This window comes from Rhamphochromis sp. 'chilingali' (genome assembly GCF_963969265.1).
Source record: "Rhamphochromis sp. 'chilingali' genome assembly, chromosome: 8".
In the NCBI taxonomy this organism is placed as follows: domain Eukaryota; kingdom Metazoa; phylum Chordata; class Actinopteri; order Cichliformes; family Cichlidae; genus Rhamphochromis; species Rhamphochromis sp. 'chilingali'.
In genome coordinates, this window is record NC_137935.1 from 17,532,883 (window position 1) to 17,551,761 (window position 18,879).

Genomic DNA, 18,879 nt, shown 5'->3' on the forward strand with positions numbered 1-18,879 from the left:
GTTTGGCTAGCTGGTATATAATGATGTGCTACGTGACCGCTAGCGACACAGCTATGTTAGCATAATATAAACAAGCTAACTTTTTTTCCACTCGATAAAAGTTAACGTGAGTGTTCTCGGTGGTCAGGAACAAATGTAATCGCATGGCAGGATGCTGTAAAAGGACCAAACTTCAGCCAGGAGAACAACTGAGATAATCCATCCACAATACGAGGTTAGTCATTCATATACTGCTGCATGGGCTGGGCTGTAGTTACATCCTAAGGTTTTAAAAACTGAGCTTAAATAAATGATTAGCGGTAATAAAAGCCGAGGGAGGTCAACAGTGATCACTGACTGTTTTAGGAGCTTTTTGAGATCAAATAGAAGAAAATACATAACATTAAACATGTTAACAACACAAAAGCCATATTAAACGCAGACTACTTTAGGCCCGGAAGTAGGATTCGTCGTGTCATCACTGAACAACCGGATTGACAAACATTTCCGTAAGATATGTTTTTCCATTCCATTTATAGGAAGTCTATAAATGGAATGGCAGTGGTATCTCCCAGTGTGTACAAAATCTTAATGCCACTGGGGAAGTTCAGAGATGTGCAACTCCCACAGCAATTTTTCTTTTATAACAACTTCCCTTTTTACTGAATGCAATGACTTCATGGTGTAATACAACTGGGATTTTGGGGGGCGAAGGACAAATTTTATACAGGACACAACTGTTTTTATAAGCCTTAACCAGGAGTATTAAATATGACTCATTTTGGCTCCCGCATCAATGATCCGTTGCCACTCCTTCCTTCCTTCCTTCCTCCTGTCCGTTGCATTGTGCCAGTTTTTTTTTCTTGATTAACTCGGAGATGGAGATGTGGGTGGAATTTATGGCCTTTGTTTGGTGGTGTTTGCTGTCCTAAAGAAAAATGTATTTTATGGAGTAATTAAATATTGCTATCATAAAAAGACATGAATATAAGTGATAGAGGTGTTTAGGGAGGCTCTGCATGTTCGATTTGGCAGATGTTTCCTGCCAGTAAAAAGGTTCTCTGTTCAAACCTTGTAATTGGACGATGCTTTTAGGTTCTTGTGCAAGATCCTTTCAACTACTCAGGTTTTCTCCCACACAGTATTAGCACAAGACTATGTGAACTGGACAGGCAACTAACTCTGATAGGGGGGATTTGGCTCAAGTTACTTTGCTATTCCATAAAAAATAAAAAACATAATTAAACAGTGAGTGCATTCATACTGTCACTTATGTGAAACTATTCTTGCACTCACACACACTACAGCTACAAAACAAGTTATAAACAAAAATGTGCAGCAAAACTCATTAAAGTTACATTTTAAAGCGCACTGGAAGAGTCAGTCCTGTGATTAAAAACCCCATACACCGGACAACAAATTTAAAGGTAGATATCAGTAGAGTTCAGTAAATGTAGTTCAGTTTTCTTACCTATCTGCTTGAGGTGAAAATGAGGGAGGATGGAGAGCGCTGGAGGAGGATGAGAAAGATATAAGGGAAAACATACATGCACAAATGTTATATACTTTTGAAAGAGATAGTTGTGATTTTTAAATGGACACTAACTTATAACGCATGCTATGTATGTGGCCAGCCTTTAGCCACACAAATATAAAATGTTATTAGGCAGAACACTGATGTCCATCTTAGCCACTGTATTCAAGATTGCAAGACAACAAGGCGGCTTTCACAAACGTTGTCAGTTCCTATGTCTTTTTAATATATTCATTCTAAGTTTATGGGAACACATCAAGTTGTTGGAAATGTAATTGCACACTAATTAAGGTATATTTATGAGTACAGCATTCTTTTTATTTCTATTAAATGACTTCAGGTACTTACTTTACCTTTAACTCCTTTCTGATATTTATTGTGAATTTGTTATTATATGGCATATATTCTATATAAGATAAACAAGACCAATGTATTTACTGCTCCAGTATTTACTATGACATCAACATCATAGAATGGTTGACCCATTCAGAAATACATCACTTCTGTTTTTCCCAGAATTTATAATGGTAAATGGCCTGTATTTATATAGCGCTTTACTAGTCCCTAAGGACCCCAAAGCGCTTTACATATCCAGTCATCCACCCATTCACACACACTGGTGATGGCAAGCTACATTGTAGCCACAGCCACCCTGGGGCGCACTGACAGAGGCGAGGCTGCCGGACACTAGCACCACCGGGCCCTCTGACCACCACCAGTAGGCAACAGGTGAAGTGTCTTGCCCAAGGACATAACGACCGAGACTGTCCAAGCCGGGGCTCGAACCGGCAACCTTCCGATTACAAGGCGAACTCCCAACTCTTGAGCCACGATCGCCAAGTCTGCTGGTATTGCTCAGCTAATGAGTTCATTGCTTGGGTAAGACCATGGGGAAATTACACAGGATGGGTGTTGCATGAGCAGGTAGCAAGTACTATTTTTAAGCTTTCAAAGTTTATTTTCTAACTTCTTTTTTTCTTTCTTTTTCTTTATTATAATTTATATTATTATATTATTTGCCTATTCATCTCTTTCTCACAAATATTTTTTGTATTTAGGGTTTTTCCATCTAAAATATTTGTGTTTAATATTAATGTATTTATTTTTTTAAACTTTCATGAAGAAAAAGAAAGGATGACCAGTACTTTGGTCAACACAAAAACTGGAATGGGTCAAACTGACCCTTAACACAATTAGAAGGTGTATTATGTGTAGTGTATTATGACAGATGTTTAAATGTCACTGAGGCAAAAGGATATGAAGTCACAGACAAAGGTTAAAAGCTTCCTTCTTCGGTCAGAGTAAAATCCAGCCATAAATTAGTCAAAAATAAACAAAAGGAAGGACAAGGAAGGCAACTTCCTCTGGTACTGAGCAGAGCAATCTTGTCATAGTTCAAGGAAACACTTGGGAGCTTGGGAGCATTTCTTTTGTGTGTGTGTGTGTGTGTGTGTGTGTGTGTGTGTGTGTGTGTGTGTGTGTGTGTGTGTGTGTGAGTGAGTAGAGTCTGGCTAGTACACTGTCAAATCTTATTGCATTATTATACAATATTACAGACCAGAAATACATACAGACAAAGTCATAAGCACGCTAAATCATTTCACAGTGGTTGCAACATAGTCTTCTCTGAGAGAGAGCACTCAGTACAGTGGGCTTAGAAATAGCACCATGGAGGTGCCACTTTTTCAGGGTGCTGAACTCTAGCCAGCGAACACTGAAGTGGATGTGTGATAATATGCTAAACTACATGCTAATAAAACTGTCTTTCTGACTCTAAATCACTGGTAATTAGGGCTGGGCGATATGACCCAAAATTCATATCTCGATATTTTTTAGCTGGATGGCGATATAAGATATATATCTCGATATATTTTTTTAAAGTCATAAAGTAAGAACAAAAAGAGAGTTCTTAGTCAAAGCTGTGTCCCAGATGTCACACAGGCACTTTTATTAACATAGAGCAGATGTACATAAAATTTACTCAAAAATAAATTATGAGCATTTATTAAATAATAATGCTCCATAAATAAAAGAAAACAATGTTGTTTTTGTGCATAACAAAAAGCTCACAATTGTGCAGTCAAAATGTAAACTAAAAGACGCTGAGCACAATAACAAAGACAGATTTCACAGCTGCTCTGTTCCCAACTTGTACTGCGTGACTGACAGCCTGGAGTTTGAAATCCGCTTCGCAACCACGTCTCTTAACAGGTGCCATTTATGGTCCTTATACACAGTAGGGTAATATTACGTTGAAGCACAGTACGTATCACTCCGCGAGGCTCAGCCGTAATCCTCCGACAATCCATCAAGCGGTGCAGCTCCGTAGCTTATCAAAGTCGTACTAAAGCATTTTTTGACAGATTGCTGAGCGCCGTGTTTCACATAAAATCGGTTCGCGGCCATCAAGCACAACCAGAATTCATACATAAGGCGCGCTGTCAACTTTTGAGAAAATGAAAGGATTTTAGTCCGTGCAGCCCCTCTGGGCTGCATGGCGTTAGCGTCGTTAGCTCGTTAGCGTGGTTAGCTAGCTAACACGTTGACGTCGTCCAGCCCCACACACGGGGCGATGCGCAGTAACTCGTTAACGGAGATTTGCCGTGTCCATCTTGTCGCTTCCTGCAGGTGAAGCGATGGGGGAGGAGGGGGAGTTGTGTTCAGTGAAGGAGAGGCGAGGCCGAGTAACGTTGCGTAAAGACGAAAGTGGACGAAAGAGAGGCAAACTTGTGGCTCCACAAGTATAATTATAACGTAACATAGACTATATCGATATAAAGGATATTGTCACATCTTATATCTCGTATAAAAATATATCGATATTTTTTAAAAACTCGATATATCGCCCAGCTCTACTGGTAATGGTTTTTATTGGAGGTGAAACTCATTGGATTTACAAACAGTTTCCATTTCAGGCCACAGCATGTGCTCCTGGTGTTTTTGGCAAATGCCTTTGTGATGAAGCTAAAGTCAAAACTATATGCTATAGAATCAGAGACATATGCCAACCAGGGAATAGAGAACTGCTCGTGACTGTTTAGCATTGCTCCTTCACAGCATGAAAGTTCTGGATTTCTACCTAGGTTCTACCTAAGGTTGCATGGTTTTCCTTGCATTGTCTCGCTCAGTCCAAAGATATGTATGTTAGATTAAATTCTGATTCCAAATTGCCCATAGGTGTATGTGAAAGGTAAATAGAGAGTGAAAGTATATGGAATAACTCAGTTGGTGAATAATCTGTGAAATGTTTATTGCTTTGAGTTTTCAGTTAGTCCATATACAATGCAGTCCATATACCTTTAAAGCAGGTGTCAAACATAAGGCCTGGGGTCCAGAGTCAGCACAGCAAAGACTCCAATCCATCTTTGGAAAATATGAATGACGGCATAAATTTAGACTTTTTAACTGTTTTTTCCTTCAGATTTACAGCCTGTCCTACTGATAAAGAACTCCCCACAAGAATTCATGCTACAAAAACATAACTAGTAATAGATAAACGTTTAAATAATGCTTATCCTGTTATTTTTCACCAGTTGCCTTAGAGTTTAACTTGCTTCCGATTTTTATCCTCTCATATCTATTTCCTTATGTATGTATGACTAATGACGCTATGCTTACAATTATGGGTAAAAAGCTGCTTTCATCCGGTCGTTAAGTGATGACGTGACGAATCCTACTTGCGGGCCTAAAGTAGTCTGCGTTTAGTCAAGTCAAGGCTGACCAAAGTGCTGTACAATAAAATACAAATATAAAATACAATAAAACACAAGTACATAAAACACCTCACTGATAGTTAAACCTTGCTAAAAGCCAATGAGAAGAGGTGAGTTTTAAGAGCAGTTTTAAAAGTTACTAGGCTTGTGGAGAATCTGATGTGAGGAGGTAAACTGTTCCACAGTCTGGGTGCAGCCACAGCAAAAGCCCTCTCTCCCCTAGTCTTTAATCTGTACCTGGGAACATCTAAAAGCATCAGGTCTGCTGACCTCAAAGATCTCCTGGGGCGGTAAATGCTAAGAAGCTCTGCCAGGTAAGGAGGTGCAGTACCGTTAAGAACCTTAAAAACCAGCAGTAAAATTTTAAAATCAATCCTAAAAGCAACTGGGAGCCAGTGGAGAGAGCAGAGGACCGGAGTGATGTGGTCTCTCTTTTTGGAGTTTAATATGGCTTTTGTGTTGTTAACATGTTTAATGTTATGTATTTTCTTCTATTTAATCTCAAAAAGCTCCTAAAACAGTCAGTGATCACTGTTGACCTCCCTCGGCTTTTATTACCGCTAATCATTTATTTAAGCTCAGTTTTTAAAACCTTAGGATGTAACTACAGCCCAGCCCATGAAGCAGTATATGAATGACTAACCTCGTATTGTGGATGGATTATCTCAGTTGTTCTTCTGGCTGAAGTTTGGTCCTTTTACAGCATCCTGCCATGTGATTACATTTGTTCCTGACCACCGAGAACACTCACGTTAACTTTTATCGAGTGGAAAAAAAGTTAGCTTGTTTATATTATGCTAACATAGCTGTGTCGCTAGCGGTCACGTAGCACATCATTATATACCAGCTAGCCCAACTTCAGTAACCCTACAAACGTCACTGCTGTTTAGTTTTCTGTCTTCATTTATGCTGGAAGTGATAACAGAGCTGTACGTTTTAATTTGTTTCCAAAATCAAAACCAGGACATGCTATATTGTATTTAGATAGAAGCTAGCGAGCTAACTTCCTGCTAACTTCTAACTCCATTAAATGTCATAAATTCCGTTTTCATGGATGCCTGGATGTTAAACTCAATTGTTACACCCGGTAGAGCAGAACGCTGATCATTTTATTAAAGATGAAAGACTTTAGACAGTTTTTCAACTCTCAGTAATGCCATAGTGATCGTTTGATATATGGACCTGCAGCGGAGTTTAGGCCCAGACACGGCTAGTGACGTCAGACTTAACGACCGGATTGAGGGAGGCTCTGCATGTTTGATTTGGCAGATGTTAATACCAAGCCACCCTTCCTAACACAAAACCAAAGGAACTCTCAGGGATTGTATGTGTGCCTGGAAAATGACCCCAATGCTGTTCCAGTAAACGAATAATTATATGACGGTAAAGCAGAATGAGTCAAAGCACACCTGCCACAACTTGAATCCCAATTTCATCCCTGGGCTTCTTCTAAGATTAACAATCAATCACTGAAGTATATGCTACCCAAGGTTAGCCATGTCACAGTTCAGTGACCAAAAAGTAAGTTTCCCCTAACCACGGAAATCCACATTTCTGCTGCTGTTTATAGATCTTCTCACTAGTTCCTGGCTTATAGAAATTTAAAATGTCTTCTGACTTCCAGGAAGTTGATTCTGTTTATCTGGACAAATTATTATCAGTGGGAGAAACATTTAGTCACTCATCTTCACTCAGCTGACTTCCTCAATCTCACCTCAGCCTTATAACCATTATAAAATGACCAAAATTAGCACCACTGAGCATGAGAACCATTAGGAGATTTTCAGAAACCACAAGCCGCAGGCATATAAAGGTAGGCCTTTATACCCAGAGAAGAATCAAGCAGGCTTTTGTAGTGTTCAAATTTTTCAGAAGGGAGTACAGGAAAAAGTATCTATCATTTAAAAATATTTAATTTTCTTCAGCAGTTGAAATTACTAGTTACAGTGCTGGACCTTTCTGTGAGTTCAGGCCATACAGTTTTTATACTGCGAGAATACCAAATGATGTCTGTCTTCTTCCAGAACTTATCCTGATGTCTCCATTCGACCTCCTCTTCGCCCACATCTGCTCCTCGTCGACCTCCTATCTGCACCTGCATCACAAAGACACACACGAAAACACTTCAAACTTCTGCAGCCAATGCTTAAGCGCAGTAATATCTGACTCTCCAGACTTGATTTTAGCTCCATTGTAACTGAAATTTTATAGCGGGCATCCATCAGAACACATATCGCATTCCAATTCAGTTTTCTTTATTTCATTAAAACTTTAAATAATGAAGCCCTTCTGTAAAAGTGAATTTATTCTAACAGTAGCCCACTGTTGGAAAGAAAGCACATTTGGCTTCTTTCATGCTCCACTTAGTTGCACATCAGTGGACAGGGTCTTTGAGAGAAAGAGTTTCTGCTAAAGCTGCTGTGACAAGCTACACCTCACAAATTCATTTGGAATTAACTTATCCAAGTAGTTTTATTGCCTAAAAAGGGAGCAAAAGTAAAATTCTCCTAAATTACTCATGCTAACATTCCACAAAATAAATAACACTTCAATGTACAGCATAATCTCTCAACAGCCAGTACAGACTCTCATGCTAATAGTTGAAGAGAGTTTAAGCTGTATGAGTGTGTTTTTAAACAGCATTCTATCTATTCCAGACATACTCACAGTCTGCCAGATGACTAGATAATAAACTATTGCATTTCAGCTATACCAGGGGACAAACCAGACACAGTTATAATGGATGAAGGCTTATTCTAAATTATGTAAATGATAAAATGATTCTGAAAGTGGTCCAGTGTTAAAAAAAAAAACCTCTCTATGAATGCGCACACACCATAGGGTCAACAGCAGTCATCTCTACACAACTCTCCTCAGAGTTCCAGTTTACTGGTATTGAGACCTAATAAACAGTCTAAATACTTTGGTAGGAATTTAAATGGGCAGCCTAAACCACATGCAACTAAATGAAAACAGTTCTGAACTAGCGGATCAAAATTCCTCAGTGGTTCAAAGTTCAAACAGTACTTTGCAGCTACTGAGTGTTTGTTTGACCCCAAATCATATTGCTAGCCATAAAGAATTCACTGATGATAGAGATTTTATCTTTTTTCAACAGATTAAATTAAACCTCGTGCACTTAATGTAAAATGCAAAATCTATAACTGTTCTGTAACAGTGACTAGTACTTACAATACTCATGGTCCTGAGTTTTCGACTCAATGTGTAGTTCTTTTTTAATTTTGTTATCTTCGAATGATTTGTAAGGGCTCTTTATGGCTTTGTGTGCTCAGATCTTAGCTTCAGTTCCGGATGACTTGAAGTTTATTTAATTAAATTCCTTTTGTGGTCCCATTCTTCTTAGTTTAATTAGTCAAGTTAAAAAATATTTTCCTGTTCTGGTCAGTTGTGGTTGAGCCAAGCGTCTAGTCTGCATCTTAGTCTATTTCCTGTTTTATTTTGACAGCTTGTGTCCTGTGTTCAGTTTTGCTTCTTCCTGTGTCATTATGTCTTTTCATCCCAGCTATGTTACCCGTGTGTTTCCACTTCCCTCGTCATACCGTTTCCCTTTCGTCATTGGTGGGTACGTTCCATGATCCACCTTTCCTTTGTTAAAGTGTTTAGTGTTTTGTCATGGTCCCTGTGTATCTCAGGCCGGCCCCACGAGGCTACATTTATTTATTGTAATACTGCTCTCTCTCATGCCTGGGCAGATCTCACTGCGGGCCTCCACCTTTGGCCCACGCACCAAAGGTGCGTCTCGCTTTCGTTCACTTCCATCTCAGCTGTGTTGTCTGCATTTGGGTCCTCACTTAAAACATATGATCTGCCGCCAGTAATCATGACACAGCTGGGAAAAGTTGGTTTAGTCATTTTTGTTCAAAGCACATCATGTAAGCCAGCGGTCCCCAACCCCCAGGCCATGGACCAGTACTGGAAGGGATAACAGGACTAATTACTGCCGTCAGCTGATCCCATGTGTAAATAATGCAGCTTTCCATTTGTCCAAAAAAAAACCAAAAAAAAAACAAGCAAAACAAAAAGGGTTACTTTCTTTTGTTTGACATATTCTCATGATGAAAAATAACTGTAGTAACTGTAAGAAAATAACTGTTTCCTAACAGTCATGTTTATGTGCGATAAACACCCACTCAGTAGACATAATTCAGCTCCACACTCATTAGTTGTGATTTCCTGCCTGAGGAAACCATTGCTGAGACAGCACACATTTCCTGAAGTTGTGATCAAGAACCGCTAAGAGGTCTCCAGAAACCACAGACCATTGGATGTAGGCCATCGACTTTGCTCAAAGCCTGCTGGCAGAACTGATCTGCAAAGTCTGCCAGCAGAGTCATTTAGGGCCAAATGACAATTAAATTCTCTAAATTCTCTATTCTCTCTCATTACAATTTTAATGAATAAAGTCGTACTGTAAAAGGGATTTTGTTCTAAAATTACCTCACTGTTGAATAAATACATCATTTTTGCCATTATTCACTATCATGCAGACCAATGGAAAAGGTCTTTGAGAGACACAAAGGTGAGGTGGTAAAGTTGTTGTCTGGTGACAAGCTACTCCTCAGCTACACGCCAGGATACATCCCAAATAGACCTATCCAAGTAGTTTTAGTGACTAAATGATGTAGAACAATGTAAAAACAAAAAACAACAAAAAAAAACGTAGACTAACAGAACGGCACACAAAAAACAATACAGCAAGAGTAAAATTCTCATAAAAACCCACATTATCAACAGCATTACTAATTCTGCCATATGCAACTAATTCATCGACAGACAGGCCAGACTCTGTCATGCTGATATATGGGGCCAGCTTAATGCAATACAAAATGTCCTCATCAGATACCTCGCATCTCATGACACGCCACAGTTCATTATTACTGTGTAAGGCACTGGGCCTGCTGGTATCTCACAGTTTACTACACAGCAGCCATCACTACAATTTCCTTCACAGAGTAGCTCTGGGGAAAATGTCAATCAAATTAGGAGGTATCCACAAGCAAGGAAATTCCATAATTCCAGTTGTTGTTGTTTTGAATTACGTCTGTTCTCTATTATTATTTTAACATTTAAAAAAACCCATACTGTCTGTTTGTTAGCCACTAGTCATCCACTTCAAGACTGGGTATACATGTTTAACTTCTCATTATCACCAAAACAGAAATAACTAATCAGGCCATCACAGCAACTCAGCCCATGTACACAGCAAAATCTCCAGTGTTAAATTAACACTAGAGAGTGTCTATATGGGTCCACACCTCTGAGTGTTAAATACAACACTGAGTGCTAAATTAACACTTTTGACAGTGTTATATGTTTAAAAGTAACCTAGTCAGTTTTGAAGATTAACAAATACTAACACTGAGCAGTGCTGATTTTCTAACACTGGAATATTTCTAACATTTTGAGTTATTTTCCAGTGTTAGAAAATCAGCACTGCTCAGTGTTAGTCTTTGTTAATCTTCAAAACTGACTAGGTTACTTTTAAACATATAACACTGTCAAAAGTGTTAATTTAACACTCAACAGTGTTGTATTTAACACTCAAAGGTGTGGACCCATATAGACACTCTCCAGTGTTAATTTAACACTGGAGATTTTGCTGTGTAGGCATGCACAAGTGGTCAAGACCCATAGTATACCACTCCTCTCAGGTAAGAAAAGGAATCTGAGCCTATAATTCACTTACCTAAATTGGACAGTAAAAGATTACAGAAACATTGCCTGGGCTTGTTTTTTCCCCCCACAGATGTGTGGGTGTTTTTTCTCTCTGTTTTCTAAATGCTTATAACTGTCAATCACCCATTAACACCCAGATGGAGGCATGGGAAACAATACCGGGTTTAGTTTCTTTCCCAAATACTAAACTGGTGAACAACCCACTCTACCTTCCGAGTTAGAGCCAGGGGATGTGCAGTGGATGTGCCCCACACCTTATAGGTGCCGGACACCCAGAGAAGAGGAGATATGAAAAGGATTTGTTTTGAATACAAATAAATATTTAAAGTTCTAAATGCTATCTTTATTTACCACAACCCCCAATCACCAGACATCAAGACCTATATCTGTTTTATGATCAAAGTAAAAAGAAACTCAAGGCTCATAATTTGTTTTGATTTCTCATTTCCCAAAAGAAATGAGATGACAAACATTGCTTAGATAGCAGGCATATTCACAAAATTGCGAGTGAGAACTACCAAGAAGTCTCCAGACACTATAAGCCGTGGGAGGTAGGCCATGAATGGTCAGAGATGCTTATGATGAAGTCCTACTGTATAAAGCGAATTTACTCTAACAGTATCCCACTGTTGGAAAGAAAACACATTTCTGCCTTCTTCCATGCTCCACTTCCTTACACATCAGTGGACAGGGTTTTCACCAGATCCTCCCAAATTCATTTGAATTAACCTATCCAAGTAGTTTTGTCTAAAAAATGAGGCATGAGTAAAATTCTCCTCAATTACTCATGCCAACATTTTTTGACAAATACCCAGACCAGACTCTCACGGTAATAGCTGGAGACACTTTAGGTCGTGTGGGTGTGTTTTTAAACAGGATTCTATCCATTCCAGACATATTGAACTATGCCGTTTCAACTGTACCAGGAGACAGACCAGACAGTTTACTAAACACATTCACTAAAAATCTAACTTGAAAAGATTTACTGAGCCATTAAGACACCGACACAGCTAAAACATGAACATAACCATGCTGCAAGGATGCTGATTGGTCTGAACCAAAAGCACACAGCTGGACCCCTGAAAAAATGGATCACCCTCTGATTACAGCCTCACAAATCTCACAAGAATGTTTCTGTCTGCCATAGTAAGGGCTTCAGCACCCAACAATCTGATTTTTGTACAGCTACTTTTCATTTCATTTTAGTCACAGGCCACAACTAACAACAACTAATGGTTGATGGATGCATTGCTGTGACATATTTTTCTATTGGTGTGAAACTACTGTTGTGTTGGAATCTATCATATATGTGGGATGCTTATAATTAGATTTTTATGGTTGTTGTTTTTTCCAGGGAGCTTTGTTGTTAACTGAGCTGTCAGTTCAAGATCATCCTCACTGAAGATCTCCCAGTTAATTTACCTCCATTATGTCAAACACCTAAATATTTATAGATGAGGGAGTGGTGCTATTCTCCTTTGATGAGTCAGTGTAGTTAAGAAAAGGGTAAATAACCAAATCCCTGCTACTCTAATAACAAGAAGACCAGTGGTTGTATTTTGATGTGATATTGTTAGGGTAACACAGGGTGTCACACAATCTGGCATCTATAACTGGGTATAAAATACAAAAAAAAAAAAGGCTGAGTGTTAGGATTGGTAGTGTTGGTTGCAGATGATTGCTTTCTTTTATCCATTAGTTCTTGGAACTTAATCTTTCATGTCTAAAACTTCACGAAGAGATGAATACTGAGTCACTCTCAGTGTTGTGACAGGCCAGCTTTAGCTGGTGGGTAGGCAATCCTAGAGCAATGTTTCCCTCTGCTGGAGTATTTGTAAATCACATTAAAATGTTCCTCACTGATGTTCACATAGAAATTACACTATATCCTTCTGAGAAGCGAGGAAAAAATAATCTTCCCATTAAACCTTTTTTGGAATTTCCTTCCCCTTTGGAGTTAAAAGAGGCCACCCAAACACCTGAGATATCAATGGAAAGTCGAGGATTTCCTCTATGTCATACATCAGGACCTAAGAGGGTAGCTCAAATAAGTCAAAAGATACAGACCAAAAACAAATGTCCATTACAGAGGACATAAAAAAATAAGCTGTTTCTCAGGAGGATATACTCTGTATCAGAATGCTGAAACTACAGTTTTACTGGACTGCTTATGCCTCACCAAAAACAGCTATTATTGCTAAACCTTTTTCCTGTGGTTTAGTTGGAAAACACCGTGAAAACTGTAAGCCAAACTGTGTGAAAAACCAAATTGACACTTGAAATTGCTCCATCCACTTACTAGAAAGAAAGTGCTGTACGCTGGACCAGTGGATGTTTCAAGCAAAACTATATGAGCATGGTGACAAATGAATTTCAAAGAGATGTATTCAAAATAGCACACTGCTTCACACTTTTGAAAGAAGTGCTGCCTTCATAGGACTAATCAGAAGCAGGAAACGACAGAGAATGTACAGGATCAAGGTCACATCATGTTCTCATCACTCACCATAAACAAGCTGCTGGGGAGTTTATGAGGAATCAAAGTGAGACAAAACACCTCCTCTAAAGGATCCTGGTGCAGTTGTGTGGCTTGCACTCAAGTCTGATTACTGTGTTCACAAACAAACTACACTGAAGTGGAAAATTAAACCAGAGCTCAATTTAAACAGACTAAACAGCCCAGCTATGAAAACGCGCTGCTCCTATTCTAGGAGGAGATGGTGGAGGAAGAAGTCCAAGGAGACAATTAGTGTCAGAAGAAATTCACTCCACTCTTATTGGCCATCTTCACAAACTTCAGAGAGTACTTCTTCTGAGAGACAACCACATGGTGGAGACAAAGGTTGTTAATAGAGCCTCATTAGAGGGAGTTTGTGAATATGGTCATCACCAACAAGATGAGAGATTCAAAGGAGAACACTTGAAACCCAGCACATATTTAAGTGGATAAATACTGTCAGATGTTCTAGGAATTGAGGAATTGGGAGCATGAAATAGTTTAAAATGTCTTGGTATGCTGATGCATTAAGAGTTCCTTTCACTGGAACTAAGGGTCCAAGCCCAGCAGCATTCAGCCCCACACCATATTCACACCGTATCAAACTCTACACTTGGCACATTAAATGTCATGGTTCGGCCGTGTGGCAGGCAGAACTGGACCAAAACGCAGGACTCGGAGACAAGGGTGAACTAAAAGAGGCAGCCGTATTGCGTTGTAGCTGAAAACTCCATTAAATAAACTTGCAAAAATAAAACCTAAACTAGAACCTGGAAACGAATAACTGAACACTGAGACGCTAGAAACTAGGCTCACCGCCACAGGGCGCACTGAAGAAAAAAACCACACAGCATTATGAGGGCACAACACTGACAGAAAGAAACACGGGGCTTAAATACACTGAAGGATAACGAGGGGATGAGACACAGCAGGAGAGCACAGCAGAGAGTAAGCAAACATAATAAGACAAGCAAAATTAGATACACTGCACACAGGAGAGTGACTATCAAAATAAAGCAGGAAACATGGCACAATTCACAAAGACACAGACTAGACACTGAGACATGAAACATGACAGACCTGGACACAGAGGAAACATGAAACACAGAGACAAAAAGGTAACCAAACATGGAACACTGGGAAGGTACAGAAGCAAGAAGCTAGAAGTATAAAACATAACATCAAGAGAACTAAAGCCAGGAATAGCAAATAAGAAATACAAATTAAACAGATACAAAACACTGGGTTAGCGACCAAGGACTGTGACAATACAGTAATGTATCACTCAGCCATGGAAACATATTCCATGAAGCTTTCTGCGCACTGTTCTTGAGCTAATCTGAAGGCCACATGAAGTTTGGAGGTCTAATGATTGACTCTGCAGAAAGTTGGTGACCTTTGTCATTATGTACCTCAAAATCTGCTGATCCCTATGGGCTCAAAATGTGGTCATAAATATTTTGTACTTGTAAAAAAGATTTGTATGTGTAAAAAAGATTTGTGTGTGCGTAAAAAAGATTTGTATGTGTAAAAAGAATTTGTGTGTGCGTAAAAAAGATTTGTATGTGTAAAAAAGATTTGTATGTGTAAAAAAGATTTGTGTGTGCGTAAAAAAGATTTGTGTGTGCGTAAAAAAGATTTGTGTGTGGACTTAGAAAAAACAACCCTGCAAGTTACAAGTATGGATTTTTGACCCTATTTTTCTTCCCTTCATCTGATTGGTCAATGTCAATCACAAATGTAACAATCCAATCAGAGAACAGATGGGTTTGGCTGTCGAGGGGCGCTTTTTTTGAACTGCAGGTCTTTGAAGGGAATAAATGCCCTTTTACATGCCAACCCAGCGTTTTCCTTCATCACCACGAAGGAAAACAGTCTGTGGTTGTCCGAGTTTGGTGATTTTTATGTCACAGGTCTACGTGTTTAATACAGGGACTTCCACAGCCTTTTCAACAGCGCTGCGGACCGCGGGGTGGGGGCGGGCAGTGTTTTGGAAATGACAGTCTTCATTACAAAGCTTTCTTCGTTATGAATTAGCATACATGTTTTTATTGAACATTTGAAGAACTAGCAAAAAAAACAAACTCTTGTAGAGGACATAAAGTCAGAGATAGAAAAGACAAGGAGCAGGTGCATCTAGTACAGGTAGAGCAGCTGCAAAAACCCACAGAGCCCAGCAGCCAGCGTAACAAATTCTGGATCCTTTGCTTTTAGTTAGCAGTTAGCATTAGCAGCGTATCCTGCATCCGATGTGAAAGGACTTTTATGCTGCGCACTGTGACTCACAGTAATGGTCCTGGGTCAGCCCTGACTTTGTGTTAAACTAATCCTAAAGTAATAATGTTATTTCTAACCACTGATATACCACAACTTTTTCCTTTCAACAGCTACTGAAAGTTAGGGGACCTAGCTGCTATCGGATATTTATATAGCGATCCTCCAGCTTCAAACGGTATCACCCTTCAAGGACCTGCAGTTCAAAAAAGCGTCCCTCTGACAGCCTAACCCATCTGTTCTCTGATTGGATTGTTACATGTGTGATTGACATGACATTGACCAATCAGATGAAGGGTAGAAAAATAGGGTCAAAAATCCGTACTTGTAACTTGCAGGGGTTTTTTTTCTAAGTCCACACACAAATCTTTTTTACACATACAAATCTTTTTTACGCACACACAAATCTTTTTTACGCACACACAAATCTTTTTTACACATACAAATCTTTTTTACGCACACACAAATTCTTTTTACACATACAAATCTTTTTTACACATACAAATCTTTTTTACGCACACACAAATTCTTTTTACACATACAAATCTTTTTTACAAGTACAAAATATTTATGACCACATTTTGAGCCCATAGGATCCCACTCTGTGTTATGGCATTTGTGGCTTACTTGCTGTCATTCCCAATTGCTTCCACTTTGTTCTAATACCACTAACAGTTGACTGTAGAATATTTAATAGCATGGAATTTCATGACTAGATTTGTTGTACAGGTGGCATCCTATCACCCTAAGCACCCGTTCTTTCACAAATATTTGTAAATACCGTCTGCTTAGGTGCTTGACTTTATACACCTGTGTCCATAGAAGTGATTTGAACACCTGAACTCAATGATTTGGATGGGTGAGTGATAAAGTCATATAACAAATGTCTGTATAAACAGGCAGAGCCTCACTAAATACAGGATCTAATCAGCAGGCCTGTTATCACCCATGCATAATTAAGTTGTTTTTTTCCCCTCTGCCCAATCATTCTATACATTGTGATCAGCCTGCTCTCTCACTCTTCACAGTACTTACCGAAGTGAAACTATAAGGAAATGGCACTAAGTCTAATATATGCTAGTCATATGCATTCAAAAATCTTAAACACACAGAAACACCGTCTCACCTTAAAGTGGGCAATCTCAGTGCACAACCATAAATTGTAAACAAGATGAATATACCCACATCCACACCATGCTCCTACACAGACCTTTGCAGACCAGTTGTAGCTGTGCACTGTCACCAGGAGGCAGTACAAAAAAAGAACCAGTCTGTGGGCTATTTTTTATGTTCATGCTTCTATTGGTCCTTCGATTTGGGCACTGCCACCGAGACAAAGTCATAACAGAGAAATAATTCCTCTGGTTTTGGATTTTTGATGTTTGCTGTTCAAGACAACTTTTCAATACTCAGTACACCATCCAGTCTGCAGTCTGTTTCAACTTGCAACTGCTGAATAATCCTAGTCCATCAGTAGCGGTTTTTGATACGGGCGACACGGGCGGTTGCCCGGGGCGGCATCATGGTGGGGGGCGGCATCACGGGCATCGGCATAAAAATAAAAATAAAAAAAAGAATTACTCTTACTTATGCTGCCCCGACATCATGCCAGCGCATATCGGGAATGGCATAGGCACCGACTGGTTTTCTATCGTCCATTAGCTGGGAGTAAGGGCGCCCTCCGTTTGCAAGGTGCGCCTGCTGCTTGCGACACAGGGAGGAGAGGGCGGGGCGGCGGCGGATTCTCTGGCTGGCTGGAGCAGCATCTGACAACCAACTCGCAAAATAAAATAAAATTAAAACAAACCAACAAACATGAAAACACCAGACATTATAATACAGACTTATAATTTGCACCGATGTTTTTTCGAAATTCTATACACGAAAAGTGAGCGCGAGAGCCCTCGGTGCGCCTGCTCGCTGATGAAGTCAAAGTAAACTTTATTGTCATCTCCGCTACATACAGTCCAATATACAGAGAGACGAGACGACGTGGCTCCAGTTACAGCAGTGCAAGTAAACAAACAATGAATATAAGAAGAGTAAGAAAATAAATATACACTTTAAGACACGTGGTAAAGGGATCAATAACAATTTAAAATTTATAATTTGCAGTTTGATGATTTAAAGTCTCACACACAACCCGTCGAAAGGGGAGGGGGGGGCTGCTTCTTCCAAATAGAGCACATTTCATTCATAACGTTGTAAATCCAAGCCCATTATGTATTATTATGTGTTCATGATTTGGACCCTGGGTTGTGCAAAATCCCAGAAATAAACCCTAGACAAATCGAATCTGTGAACTAAGGTGTAAGTCTATTAGGTTATGTTGTGGTATCCTCGGGTTGGGGGATGGGTGTTCATACTGGAGTGCAAAATTAAAACCAATGGAAGATGGACAAGAAAAGTTCAAAGCCATCAGGTGCTCAGTTTAGAAAAAAGAGAAAAGAAGAGGAGGAGAAACGAGCAAAAGATACAGGTAAGCAGATGTGTCATTGGATAATGGCAGGTCATCCTGAAACAATCAAAATCAGAATCAAAATACTTTATTAATCCCTAAGGAAATAATGTCGGGGGGGTGCCAGAGGGAGTGTTCGCCCAGGGCGCCAAACAGGCTAGGACCGCCACTGAGTCCATCCTTAGTCCATCCGAATCTCTGAAGCTCCCGCAGATTTAATAACCTTCTGGCATGAGTTTACCACACAGATTTTCAATAGGATTCAAGTGAGGTCTTTGCGCAGGTCACTCCATAACGTTCACTTTGATCTCCAGGAGGTAGTTCTCCACCAGAAACAACATATTTTTGGATCATTGGCAGACAGACTGGAAGGCAAAGTGACAACCAAACAGTTTACTGCAGATTCTTTAAGGTTGTCTTTCAAAATCTTCACATATCCTTCTTTCTTCATGATTCCAAGTTCTACACGCACTGAAGCATCCCCACATCATAATACTCCCACCACCAGGTTTCACTGTAGCAATGGTGTTCTTTGGGTTGAATGCATCTTCATCTTTCTTCAAAGATAAGCAACACCTTTATGGCCATAGAGTTCTAGTTTCGTCTCATCTGATCAAAAGATGTATTTCTAGCATGCGTAATCTTTCTCCAGGTTTTCCTTAACATACTTCAGTCTAGCTTGAAGATGTCTCTTCTGCAGAAGTGGAATTTTTCTTGGTCTGCAACC